This window comes from Orcinus orca, chromosome 18 (genome assembly GCF_937001465.1).
Source record: "Orcinus orca chromosome 18, mOrcOrc1.1, whole genome shotgun sequence".
Taxonomy (NCBI): Eukaryota; Metazoa; Chordata; class Mammalia; order Artiodactyla; family Delphinidae; genus Orcinus; species Orcinus orca.
In genome coordinates, this window is record NC_064576.1 from 22,747,128 (window position 1) to 22,761,804 (window position 14,677).

Here is a 14,677-nt window from a genome sequence, read left to right on the forward strand (position 1 = left end):
CCATCATGGCGTACTCAACCCAATGCAATATAGTTCTAATCTCCTGGTTCACCAGGCCTGGGACAACCAAGGAGCTTCTACCACAGACACCTTGATGAGCCTTTGGTGCTCAGAATCATAGCAGAATTCTAGGGAAAATCTGAAACTGATCTATCTTTAATGTGCCTAATAGGTTGTGCTTGTCAAATGGCCAGGCTATCTCAAAATAAGCAAAGCTGTATGAGTAACGTGGTTTCCCACAGCAGGTCAGTGATCAATGATGAGTAATCCTTGACAATCAGGAATTCACACAATCCATATCTGGAAAGTCTTTCATAGAACAAAATATGGCCTTTGGAATGAAAGTTCAGAGGTAAGGACCTGGGGCTTAGAATTTCAAGTTAGAAGCAAAATAGTGACCAGAACTCAAGAAAATAGCAAACATTCACTTGAAGAAATAGGTCATTAATTTATGATCAAACTCGCAAAAAGATAATTTTTATGCTGAACCTGGAGCAAATTAACAGAATTTCTAAATTATCTCCCACTAAGGCCAGAATAGAGTCAGTCCTATTATGCCAAGATCGGACTCAACTCACTTTTGATCATCGATTGGCGCCATCTGTAGAAGAAATAGAATGCAGAGATCAGAGGAAAATCAAACAAGACTGACAGGATCTGGCAAATTCCAAAGCTATTTTGAACTTTATCCTTGTAATCATTCAAGAAGTCCCATTTTGTTTATTGCTTTTACGTCTTGATATCCCATGTACCCATGTACAGATTTTAAATCAAGTCCTTGAGGTGAGTTGCAAAAAAAAAAAAAAAAAAAAAAAAAGATCAAAATTCACAGGGTCAGACAGTAGATTTTCGCTGTCATTATTCTCGATAGTGACTTTGGTCCTAGGCTGTAAGGCAGATGAGGATGATAGAACAGGATAGAGAAGGGCCACTGGCATGGAAAAGGACTAAAAGTTGCAGATCCTTGAGAAAAGGATTATAGCTCCGTTTCACTCAAGCAATGGCATAATTTATCACTGAGATAATTACTGTGTTAACTTGCATTTGTGTTGTGTTGGAAAGGCATGTTTTGACATTGATACAGAAGTTTATATATGATCCAACAAAGTTGTATGAGTTATAATGTATCCATGTCATATACTTTCTCTGCATTTTTTTCAAGGTTGCTTCATCTTCTCTGCATTAGGATGAAATGTCATTGAATTAATCTGACATACTCCCTTTTGCATCCTTCAAAATGCTAGAACACTGCTTTTGTCTATGTTCTATGTACTTGTGTAGCTAAATAAATGGGTGCATAGATACAGAGATGATTAGATAGAAGATAGACAAAAATAAATCCCACAAGGAAAAAACTTAATTAAAACAGGATGATTAATGTAGATACAGGTTAAGAACCGTATGTTAAAGAACTTGTCCAAGACAACGGCTGAATTCAGTATTCTCAAGAGTTTTTCTCAGTTACAAGGATTACACTAATATTCTATTAATACCAATGTTCCATTTCTCTTAAGCCACCTGGAATGAGTTTAAAAATTAGGTATATGGAGTAGTGGGCCTTGGATACTATGTTGTCCTGTAATTATTCTATTCATATCACAAAAATGTGTGGGCTTACAGCAGTCTAGATTTTCATTTTATTTACTTATGTATGTTTTACTAAAATTCAGTGTGTTTATGGTGATTTTTAAAATATCCCCAGCTCCACACATGCTCATATATCAAATTGTCAGTTAATGTTATGTTACTACATTTTTCAAAACCATCCATGCAGAGTAACTTCCTGATTCTTGTAGGTACTTCAGAATAATTTAGCTATTAAAGTAAATTATGGATGATTTATTTTCTATGCAAAAGTAGAGCTCTCCATTTGAAAGAGCATAGGAAAATCATTACCTTCTTCAGTGAAAGAATTTTAAAACTAGGACATATTTGTGTTATTTAGTAACACAACTTTAATAACACACATTATAATGGAAAACAACTGGCTAAGAACTTTTGATGCCAAATACTGTATTTGCTTTCACACATCAATTAACATTATTATTTTAAAATATTTTTAAATTAAAATATTATTAATTTAAAAATGAAAGTAAGTCCCTCTGCTAGAGATCTCTCTGCTGATATAATGGTGTTATTTCTCAAGTCAAAACGCACTGAGAGAAAAGCATCGTGATGGTGATTAATGCAAGGCCATACCTGGAGACTGTCTACCTGGGTGGAAATCCTTGCTGGATGACTTCTAGTCTTGTGACATTGTACAGAGCCCTTGCCATCTTCATACCTAAGTTTCCATATTTGTAAAATCTAGACAATGATGGGTTATTTTGAGAATTAAATGAATTAATATGTATAAAGCAAAGAATTATTTTGACTGCTACAGAGCAAAAAGAATCTAAGCTATTGCTTAGACAGGCGTTGTTATAATAAGTAACACAAAGCTTAAACTTAACACATAGTGACTGCTCATATCATTAAAGTTAACACATAGTGAGTGCTCATAAATGTAAGATCTTGGCACAGTGGTGAGGGCATTCCACTAGGAATGTATGCAGATTTTATTGCTTTTCCTGAAATGTCGGTTAACAAAGAAAAAACTGTTCTTTAAAATAAAAAGCCAACTTCAATATTAGTACAAGCTACGTAACTTTGCTTTTCTGAACCATTCTAAGTCTCAATTTCCTCACCTGCAAATTTATTGCAATCTACCTTGTAGGATTACTGTGAGAACTAAGTGACATAATACATTTAAAGCCCTGAGTAGAGAGCCTGATATATGTAAATTTTCAAAGTAAAACTTGCTTTTATTACTAGCACAGTTACATAACACGCTCCTTTCCTAACACATTCCTAAACACGGAATAAAACTACTGTAAAACATGACTTAACGTGGTTCTCTAGAGATCAGAATAATCTCTCTTTCTATTAAAATACTAATATCCTGGTTCTTGCTCTTGAACTCTAAACGGGATATGCTTTTTCCCTGTGACTATTGCAGACGTTCAGCCAAAGAACTTGAATTATCCACTAGGCTAGCACATTACAGTACCTACAGTCTCTGAGGAAAGGAAATGAATTGTAATTGATAACATAAAGAACGTTTCCCTGGCAAAATCTGTTCAGTACAAGGATATAAACATGTATACACACATATTCTTACATTTATGATGTGTGTGTCTATTCTTACACTGACTAAATAATGAGGAACAGTATATATTTTATATAATTATAGTGTTATATACCTTTCCTTATGATTTAAGTAGTCAATAGAAGAATAGTAGTTGTGTTTACCTCCAACTTCCCTTTTCAAAATAAAACTATTAAAAGAGAACATTTCAATTTAATGTATTTAATATTGTGCATTTGAAGATTGGGCAACATCTAGATATCTGTTTATTTTTATTCCATATTATCTTATGTTCTATCCACCTTACACTTTATCTCTTTTTGTAGCGAAACTTAGAAAACCAGATGTCACTTTAAACTCAATAATGAAAAGATAATAACATATAGAAATGTAGTTTTGTTATTAAATGATTTCTACAGTAATATTATTCTTCTTGTTTAATAGCTTTTGGTGTAATTGGCAATCAAAACCATAATTATACTTTTGCTTTGCACATGACCAAAACATGAGGAATTACTCATCCCTTTTAAACACAGATCTTTTTAAATAATAAAATAAACTTTAGTATTTCAAGCTACACTGTAATATTTGATACTTTGGAAAGATGACATAGCTCATCTAGATCTGGTAGCCTTTTTTACACTTGATTAGTTTAAGGCATTAGTCAAGGTAATATTTATTTAGATCACACTCAAAAAGCATTCTACTATGGGACAAAGAAAATACCACTTATCTTGAGAAAATAATACTCCAGTTTCTCTCTATATCCTTACAAATTTTTACGGCTTCTCACAGCATCTCCATAAATGTAACAAGTAAAGAAACTGTGTTTAGAGAGATGAAATAACCTGTCCAAGTTCACACAGGAGCCAAGAGGCAGTCAAAAGATATAAACTTGTTATTTGTGTCCACTCCCCCAGGACTCTGTACATTATAACAAACACTATTAGTTTATTGGTAGTGTACTGACAGGATTGGGGAGGGACTGAACGATAGCCAAAGTTGTTGTATAATTACCTATAATGTAATATATTTACTAAATCTTGCACTCATTTAAAGAAAAGTCATTTCACTAAGAATATGATAGGTGTGGTAATAGTGGGAAATCCTTCAATTTCTTAGGTAAACAAATCAAAAAGTAATCTTAAATTGGTTAAGAGATTTAGATTAGGTAGGTGAAATAACATTTTAAACATGAAAAAGATTCTAAAATGTTTTTTATCAAAGAAGCCTAGGAGAAAAAGAGCTTCAGTTCAGTCTTTTGCAGAAGGGACAAGCTCTTCTGAGAAACTTCATTCTGTTGTTAGAAATCTTTCATGTCGCCCTTGGGTATGTAAAGAATTGTGTTTAAAAATAATTTGTTTCTACTACACAGAAACAAATGAGATGGAGAAGAAAATCACCCTTTCCTTTGGAAATATATTCAGAAGTGATAGCTCTTTCCATGTAGAAGGGAAGGAGGCTACAATTGCCTGCCCCAAAGTCTGATCTTCAGACCTAATCAATGAAATCGTGCCTAAAAGGACACAAGAATATAGTAAGAGCAAACTCACAGTTCCCTTCCTCAAAACACACTGAAAACTCAGGAAGTAAGCACAGAAGACCTTCTTAGAAGCTCAAACTTGGAACAAAGTATGATAGGGAAGCCAGGGGATCTATACTCCACATTCACATAAACCATATTTGCAAGCAGCTGTTTTAAATATCCAACTACATCACAAGACTAAATCTCCAGGGAAAGGCCAGTCACAGCCTCATCAAGTACCTGACTATTCACTGACGCCAAAACAAAAAGTAGATTAGGAAAGCTTCTCTCCATTACAGTGGCTTAATCAGAAAGCCTGAGTGACTTTATTCTGCCCACATTTCTCTCTTCTACTCTGCAGGCTGCTGGGCCGTTGCATATTGTTTCAAATGTTTAACAAACAACATGCAAGAAAGAGAAAATCTCCATTCTCCACCATACTAAATATAAAGGATTGAGGCAAAACTAATTTATAAAATTTAAAACAAATATAAGGCTAGATCATTTCTTTTATATCAATATATATGAATCTATGAAAATTTTATGTAATAAGAAAGAAAGAAAACATACCATGGAGAGATGTCTCACTTTTGAATGTAAAGGAAAACAGAGTAATATTTAGATAGAACTATAGAAATTTTGAAGAACAAATAAACATAAACAGAAAAATGTTGTGAGTTTCAATATGCCAGTGCCATCCAAGGAAAGACATTCAGGAATACCATGCAGTTATACAAATTTGGAGTATTTACTTGTCGAAGCAAGGATGAAAACACAAGAGAAAGTGCTAAAAGGGTCTTGTAGTTGGATTCAGCTTGTGATGGTAATTTGGGGGAGGATTCAAGGAAGCAGGGATTTGGTCTTGATAGGGTGCTCTCAGAAAGTAGGAACCAACCAGTAATTAGATGTGCAAAAGTTTTCTATCTAGAAGGCAGGAGAAATGGAGTATGGTAAACTGTAACTGGTAAAGAAGCAGCAATCACTCACATTTCCTGGCAGAAGTGGGAATTTGGTCCTTTCTTTGGTGTGCAGTGTTACTGTTTTTGTATGTGTACAGCTAAGACTATGGAGTGTTCTTCTTATGTACTTATTCCTGGGCACGGAATGACCTTGCAGAGAAATAACACAGCCTAACTGTGAATGCCATGCCATCTCCCAGGGAAAAGTAGCCTGGGCTGCTTTTCTCTTTCTTTAAGAAGTACTCCAAAACGGGAAACTACAGAGAAAAAAATAAAAAGAGTGGGAAAAAAAAAAAAAAAACAATGAGAAGAAATTATGGCTTTTGAGGGCTCAGAACTGAGATTTATCTTCTAGTAAGGACAAACTGAGTAAAAACAATTCTCAAACTAAAATAAGGCAACAATTGTGGTCCTGGAAGAATTAAAAAATCAGCATCAAAAAGAAGGTTGTACTTACAAACAAGAATCATTTGAAAGATACAACATAAAGTTTTATTTTAACACATATTAGAATTTTAAAAACATGACTTCTTCCTAGCTACAAAAGATGAAAAATATGAAAAACTTTCATTATCTTTTTTGCAAAATAACAATCAGATAAAAGAACCTGGCCACTGAAAATTAAGAATATATTCAATATATGGTTCAAAAAGTCAAAAATATTCATAGAATATTTGTAATGCCATAATACTTGAACCAGTACAAATTTTTTGCCAGCATAGCCAGATTAATAGAATAAAATAGAAAAACTGACTGCAAAATTGGGAATATTCACGTATTTATATAGGTAGCATTTTAATCAGTGGTATCAGGAGAAGAATATAATAATGATAATGAGAAAATTTGCTAAAAAACTTGGGGAGGGCTTCCCTGGTGGCGCAGTGGTTGAGAGTCCGCCTGCCAATGCAGGGGACACGGGTTCGTGCCCCGGTCCGGGAGGGTCCCACGTGCCGCGGAGCGGCTGGGCCCGTGAGCCATGGCCACTGGGCCTGCGCGTCCGGAGCCTGTGCTCCGCAGCAGGAGAGGCCGCAACAGTGAGAGGCCTGCGTACCGCAAAAAAATTAAAAAGAAAAATAAACTTGGGGGAAATTATAATACAAATGATTCCTATATGTCATTTACAACAAAGTAAAATTAAGGTGAATTAAAAAGTTAAAAGTAAAGGAAAAAGTTTTAAACGGAAGTAAACAGTAGTAAATGTATATCTGATGATGGTACAGATCTTTTTAAGCATTAAAAGAGTGGTAGAAACTAGAAAAAGAGAACTGTGAATTGTCTCTTAGAAGTAAAAATAATATGAACAATATTTTTGTATATAATAGTAGTGAATTTAATGTATAATACCATTTCAATAACAGATATCACAAACAAGTGTTGACATCATCCCTGTGTTACCCATTTTCCATTTGAGAAGAAATGCATATATTCTGTATCAATTATTTTGTGGACATTTGCAAATTAATTACCATCAAACCAAAAACTTAAAAGGCTTTTATATTGTCTGTAATAGCGAAATCCCATTCCATTGCTTCCTAAGTTATTTTCAAATACTAAATTATTTTCAAAGTTTTGACCCCTAGGTAGCCTTTGAAGGTTCTCATCAGAGAGAATACCTCTACACTATTCAATAACATGTAAATCTGAATATTTATGGAGTGCTTTTTGTGTGTGGTTGGTTGGCTGCTGTTGGTTTGCTTTTGTTTTCATTTCGTCATTTACGTGCTGTTTCTTTACTTTCTACACTGGTTTCTTATTCATCTGCATCTCCCTGGGAGAAAGAAAGCATCTTATGTATAATTACCCACCTCCTATGCTTCGTCTGGTGCTCTTTCAAGTGAAGGGTCTGATGGCTTTTGTTTAGCTTGGTTGGGCAGTTATTCTTCATCTTATTGCTCTACTACACATTTCTAAAGAGACCCCTTGGTATCTACAATACAATTAAGTCTATCTTTCTGTGATGTAATCTTTCCCTTCCCTACCTATTTTGTGCCTGAGTTTCTGCTGAGTGCTTTATTAAGTTCCTGCTGTAAATCTTCTGAAGGCAGAATGGAGATAAGCTAAAATCCTCTTATATGACCATACAATGGGAAAAGGAGGGAGTACAAAATTGTCTATCTACAGTTGCTCTATAGATTTTTTTACCCACTCTTTTTCTCCACAGCCGTCTCCTTACTCCTAATTTTCTATCTTTTCAGAGGTACTTTTGAGCTTAAAAAACAAAACAACAACAACAAAAAACCCTTAAAATCAGTATAAAATTCTGTATAGAACTTAAAAATATAGCTAACATAACTATCTATCCTAAAGTTCTCCAAGCCAGATTCCACAAATTTCTATTTGATGTATTTTCTATCTTAATCACTCATTATCAAAACAATATGATCTGTGCACATTCCTAATAGAGTACATGTTAAGAACACCAGATTAAAAATAAGATATTTAATTTCTTATCCTGGCTCTGTAATGAATTGTTCTGAAGATTTTGGACTAATGCTATTTGTTTCCTTTTCTCGTATATGAAATAGGGTTGATGATATCCACTTGTAGGGAAGAATAAACTATGACCTTTGATGGATTCATGCTTTCTACTTTTACTGTTGCTTTGTTTCAGCTGTGTTCTAGTTCCTCCACTGATTGTTGGAGAAAAGAAAGCCACTTCTAGGAGATGAGAGTTTTGTAAAGGAGGAAGTAGGTGATAAATTAAAATACAAAGTGGTAAATATGATTCAGAGATCTTCATAAAGTAACTTTCAAACTGTATCTTAAAAGATAATTAGGAATTTTCCAGGTGAAGTAGATAGGATATTCTAGACAAAGTAGAAACAATATATAAAGATAGAGGTAATAAAGGACATACTGTGTTTAGGAAATAATTAGAACTTCAGTGTGGTAAAAGTTCAGGGATAGGTTAAAAGAGAATCCGAAGATAAAAGCACAAAGGTAGATGTGGATCATTTTGTGATAGAGCTGTTATACTAAGCTAAAGAATGTTAATTTATACTGTAGGCAATCTATATCACAGGAATGAGATTATTGAAGTTTCTTGGAATACGATTCTGGAGGCAATATGCAAAACACACAAAATTTTTGCCATGGAATCCAACAGAAAGTTATTACAGTATCTCAAACAAAAGATAATGGGGTCTTAAAATGAGGCAGTAAAGCAACTATCAAGAGGCTAAAGTAGATTATACAATTACTTTTAATAGATGTGATTAGATTTTTTGACTAACTATGTGAGGAGAGAATGATGAGACAAGGAAGGATACCTTACAATTTACTGTTTTAAGGGACAAGGTGACAATGCTAATGAAAATCAAGAACAGGTAGATTATCTGACATATTATGTTACTTCGCAATTTGGCTGGACCGTGATGAGTTACTGGAGTCTAGTGAGATTTTCATTTGGGTATGTCTAAAGCTAGGAAAGAAATAAGATGGGGATTGAGGTATTAGTGTCATAGTGAAACTGAGGTTGAACACTCGAATTTAAGTTTTGAGAGCGTGATAAATGTGAAAAAAAAGAAAACCAAAGACAGACTCTCAAGGCACAATAGCTATTAAAGGGTGGATAGAAAAAAATGGAACAACAAATATGGAAAATTAATATTCAGAGATGAAGGAAAATAATCATGAAATATTTTTGCACTTGGAACCAAGAGAGAATTTTAAAATTAAAAGTGGTCCATAGTGTCTCAAAGCTATTCTTACAGTATATAAATAAACAATTATATCAGGTATGTAGTTTTCCTGAATATTGGATTCATATACTAAGCACAAGTCTAGTGAGATTGGGTATATCAGTGAAAAAAAAAACTTGACTGTAGAATGGAGAGTGCTCAGTGTGTACAGATAAGTAATTGGGACAAGAGACTGAAAATAAAATAATCCACAGGCTCAAAGCTGCCAAAGAAGAAATTATTAGAAATTAGATGGTAAAACTTTATTGTTGTATAAGAAAGCATGAAATCATAACGAGATAATTAAAAACAGAGAGTACTTGTCTGTTAGTGTGTAACAGCCATTCAATTAATTTCAGTATCTTCTTAGTATCTATCATGTAAATTTATCATAGGTAATGCAGACATGTAAAACCCAATATTATTCTCAAAGGACTTACCATGTAAAAGGAAAAAAAGAAATGCATGAATGTGTGTAAGAGGCAGAACGAGTGATCTAGACAATAGATGAGAAATGTAGAGGCAGCAGAGAGTAATAAAGTTAAGTGATACTCCACAAAAGAATAGGGAATTAATTATACTTTGATGGTAGTGGATTGCTAAAGAAAGTGTAAAAGACAAGATAAAGACAGTGAGCCTAAGGCATGGATGAGAGTAATAAGAGTAAAAAGCTGACCTGTGGGAAGTTGGGTTGACTAAGTGAAGATCTGTATTAGAGTGTCTGAAGAGATAATGTCTGACTGATAAAGTCTGGGGCCATATCATAGTAAGCCTTGAAAGTAAGTGTGAGATGCTGACATGGAATCATAGATCCAAGATCAACATATCAACTTGGGTGAGATGGCGGGCACACTTATTTTATTTCTGCCATTCTATAGGCACTGTGAGGTTGACACTCGCCAGGCATAAATGAGCTTCTTTTTAAGCTACAATATCTTTTATTAAATTTTAGCCAAAGAATTCTTCATTTTTATGGTTATATTTTAACCAGTATCCCAAACAATCCCTGAACACAGAGAATATGGGTGTAACTGATAAAACTGCTTGTGAAGATACTGCTAAATTGCTGTGTAATCAGGGTCTGATTGGATCTGATTATGAAAGCTCTTTAATGAATACAAATGCTTGCTAGGCTGTTCAAATTCCTTCTTATATTATTACGTATTCACTATAAAATGTTCTTTTGTGAGGTACTGAAAAACTTCATCTATTTTGAGTCTCGCATGCATGACTTTTCAGTTTAAAAAGTGTTAAAAATAAATATTAATGAACTTTTGTGGTTCCCTTTAAAAATAATTAACCAGTAGGCTGGGGCACAAGTATTCAAACAACTTCTTATAATTACGTAGTATCAAGTGTCCTCTTAGCAAATAGCTTATGGGTTATTTATGCATATGTAGGTCAAATTATGCTCCACAAACAAGAGGTGGGAATACTAATGCTGATGAATTTTCTTTTCATATAAAGAAGAATATGCACTTTAGCTAGAATCATCTTTCTAGTCAATAAACTATAGATTTATGACACAGAATACATGGTAATAAATGAAGATATGTGTGTGTCTATGGTCAACAGGATTGTTATCCTGCAGGGTCAACTTAATATTGCTCAGAAAAAGAAGAATCTCAGAAAGCTAGGCTCTTTTTAAAAATTACAAATGAAAGTAATTCATATAGAATTACTGTTTAATAATAACAGTAACTTTACTGTTACTGACTTTAAATTTACCAATTTAATGTAAATTGCCTTTTCTGTAAAGTTTACCCATCCCTCCAAGATTCCCATCTCCTCTGGCCTTTTGAGGAACTTTCTTCCAAATTTTATACCCTTCTTCTCTAGTAAATCTCTTGAAGTACATTCATCCCTGCCTTCAAACATACATACATCTCCCAAGTCTTGATTCTACCACCCAGAATATATCCAGATTTCTAACCTATGCCCTCATGGTTATCCTCCATATTGTCTGAACCACTGCTCTGAGCAAGAACTTCTTTGCTAGAATGAATATAATAATATCTAGAATATAAGTTGTTCACATAAAAATAGGATAAGGTCTATTTAGAGCACTTAGCTCAGTTACAGACAAGTAGGAAAAGCTCACAACACTTTAGATTTCTTCCTTTCCCTGATTTTCCTTTCATGTCCAAACTTTACAAATAAATGTCTAGAGATATTGCATCAAATTTTTTTCATCATCAGTTTTAAATCTGCTTCACTATTCCATGTTCTACAAAAATATCTTTATCTAAACTCACTGGTGACCTGACTATAGTCTCAGCCCATCTTTTCTAATTCTCTCCCTGGGCTTTCCAATGCAGTTCACACTCTTAATTATTGTTTCTTTCCTGAAAAGCTCTTCTCCTTTGGTTTCCATTACTCTATTTTCCTTCTCTTACTCCATATTCTCTGTCTGTTCTTACTGTGTCTAGAGAATTCATTGGATAAAGTGTGATTTTGTAAAGGGTTGTTAGGGTTATAAAGAAATCGAAAGTAACTGTGCAATTTTGTTGAATTATTCACTTTTGTGTCTTACCTTTATGTATATGTATATGTAAAATGGGTTAGCCCAGTACTATTCAGATCTAAAATTCTTTTAGTAGAAGTAGAGAATTGTGGAGAACAAAGTTGTTTTCAGTTTCCATTCAAAATTCATCATCTAAATGTCATGTAATTTATTTAGAGAGAAAAATCATGCCCTAGGAAATTTGACCAACAATGTAAGGAATGTACAAAATGTTAAACTATTGATACAGTGGGGGAAATAAGACATAGATTTGTTATCAGAATATCACCTTCATACAAGAATCCTCCATGTGGCTCTTTTGGACATCACTTGAATACCATACACTCACTCATAAAATCATAGATCAACTAAAACCTTTCCTCCTGACTTCATCCAGCCTCAAATTACTCTTTTTAATTACTGTCATCAGTATTACTCCCCTATAGTCACAATGAAATATTTGTTTATTAATTCTAAACATAGTCATAAACACTAATGAACTCGATTTACCTTTAAATATTTTTACTTAAGATCTTAAATATACAAGTCTTCATAGAGATACAATTTACTGATTGACTCAAGAAATATTAATAACACCTGTATGAGTGGTTCTAAGCTTTAGCATACGTATAAAATTTCTGGAGAGTTTGTTAAAAATGCTGATCCCATGTTCTTCTGGTGTGAAGCTCCCAAATCTAGTTTTGTAGCTAAGCACCTTAGGATCACTTTTGCCTTGTATTGTGTTCTCGTTGTGTCATAAGGATGAACCAATTATATGACATTAAACTTGGGAGCAGTGTAGTTAGCAATACAAGAAAACAACTCTAACACTAAGTGATAAAGGGGAGGGTCAGGAAAAGTGCAATAGGAGTACAAGGCTAAAGTTTTGTTAGGAAGGAAAAGATTATACCTAGTGAGAGAAACTTGGAGTAGGACATAGAGAAATTCTGAAGAGAATGAAGAGGTAGATTCCAACTTTTGGATCAACCTAAGGAGTAGCACATGGTCAGGGAGCCACAGAAGTATATAGAGAGGATGGTTCACTGTGGCTGGACTAACTCACACCTTATAGTATCCAATTCCCCCACGAAAAGGTCACTGATCATTATCTCTATTGTGACAGGTTTCATATACATATTCTTACTTAATCTTCCCCATAACTTTCTGAGATATCTTTGTTATCCCCATTTTATAGGTGAGGAAGTTGAAGCTTAGAGTGTTTAAGTAGCCAGGATTCAAATTGTGATCTCAGCTTTTCAAAGATAATGCTAATTGCGATAGTTTATTTTATAACCATATAGGTAAATAACCATATAAATAAATACACGCAGACACATATATTTACTCATATATCTTCTTCCACTTTCTTACTGCCAACCTCTTAGTCCAAACCCTCATATCTTTTTCTTGCTTTCTGCAGTTCTCCATTTCTACTGATAGAATTTTAGATCTGGATAATACTAGAAAAACCCATTTTATAGATACATACAGGTAAGTTCAGAAGTAAAGTTGTTCAACAATCACTTGTTAGATATTGTCAATAACCACAGTCCAGAGTGGAAGCTCTTACATCTCTTAGCTTTAGTAATCTTTCCACTTTTACTCTCCGATTTACTTTATCTCTGTAAGATGTGGCAGCCAGTAATGTCCCCCAAACTGCTTTTATCATGATATTTTCTGACTGAATCCCAATACAGAGGCCTGTTTCTTGTCATAAGGGGAACAGCTATTTAATGCAGACCACCAGCCCTCTCTCTCTTTGCATCCTGTTTTGTGCAGTATGTTTCAGGAACCACCATTTCAACCACTCATTTTTCATGGAAATAACAACTGAATGCGTAAGATGAAAAGGATCTCAGTATTCTGAACCCAAATTCAAACGAACATTTGTCTGTCCCCAGCCTTTGCTCTGTCCAACCCTGACAGCAATGGAAGGGATCTTCCTCCTCTCTCTTTCCACTGGTGTTTTCAGTTGCACACCCTGTCATCTGCTCTATCACCCACTCTCTTTCCTGCAACCTGCCTTCTCTAAATTTTGGAATCATTTTAAACAACTTCAAATCTCACTCAACTCAAAGGAGACAGCTAGAGAGAGAGAGAACAAGACTGAGCAAGCGCAGTGGAGTTTCTCCAGCTATATATTCTTCACATGTTTTTTTCATTCAACTTTTTTGGAGGATATATTTACACCCACTGTCTTCATTTCCTTACGTCCCACTAATTCCACAGTCTTCCCTAACATGGAGTCCAACATCATACTTCACTATCAATACTTGTGATTGGGATTGACATATATACACCACTATGTATAAAATAGATAACTAATAAGAACCTGCTGTATAAAAAAAATAAAATAAGTACTTGTGATATAGTAACAATAATCTCAGACTGAGAACAGTCCTCATTTTCCTTTATTTCTTAAAATAGGAGATATATTTGACCATTTCCTCCCTTCTGAAATGCTATTTCGTTCACTTCCACACCACAGCACTCATCTAGTTCGACTTTTTACTTCTTTGAACTCTTACCTCAGTCTCCATTCCCAGCTTTTGCTCTTGTACCACATCGTTTAATGTCAGAATTTCTTGGAGCTCTAAATTCTTCCTCTACTCGAGGTTCTTTCAGTCACTGCTATGGCTTTGGTCATCATTTATACTTCAATGCCAGCTATTTTTTTTTAAAGAGATTCCAAGTTTTATATCCAACTTCTTGCTCCACTCGAATGCTCTGTAAGTAACACAAATTAAACTGTGTTAAAAACTTAATTTATTATTTATTTTCCAGATACTTCAACTTCCTCTGTCCCCTTTCTCAGGAAATAGCTTTACCCTTCATCTAGCTTTTCTAAGTCTGAACCTGGATGATCATTCTTCGTATTTTCTG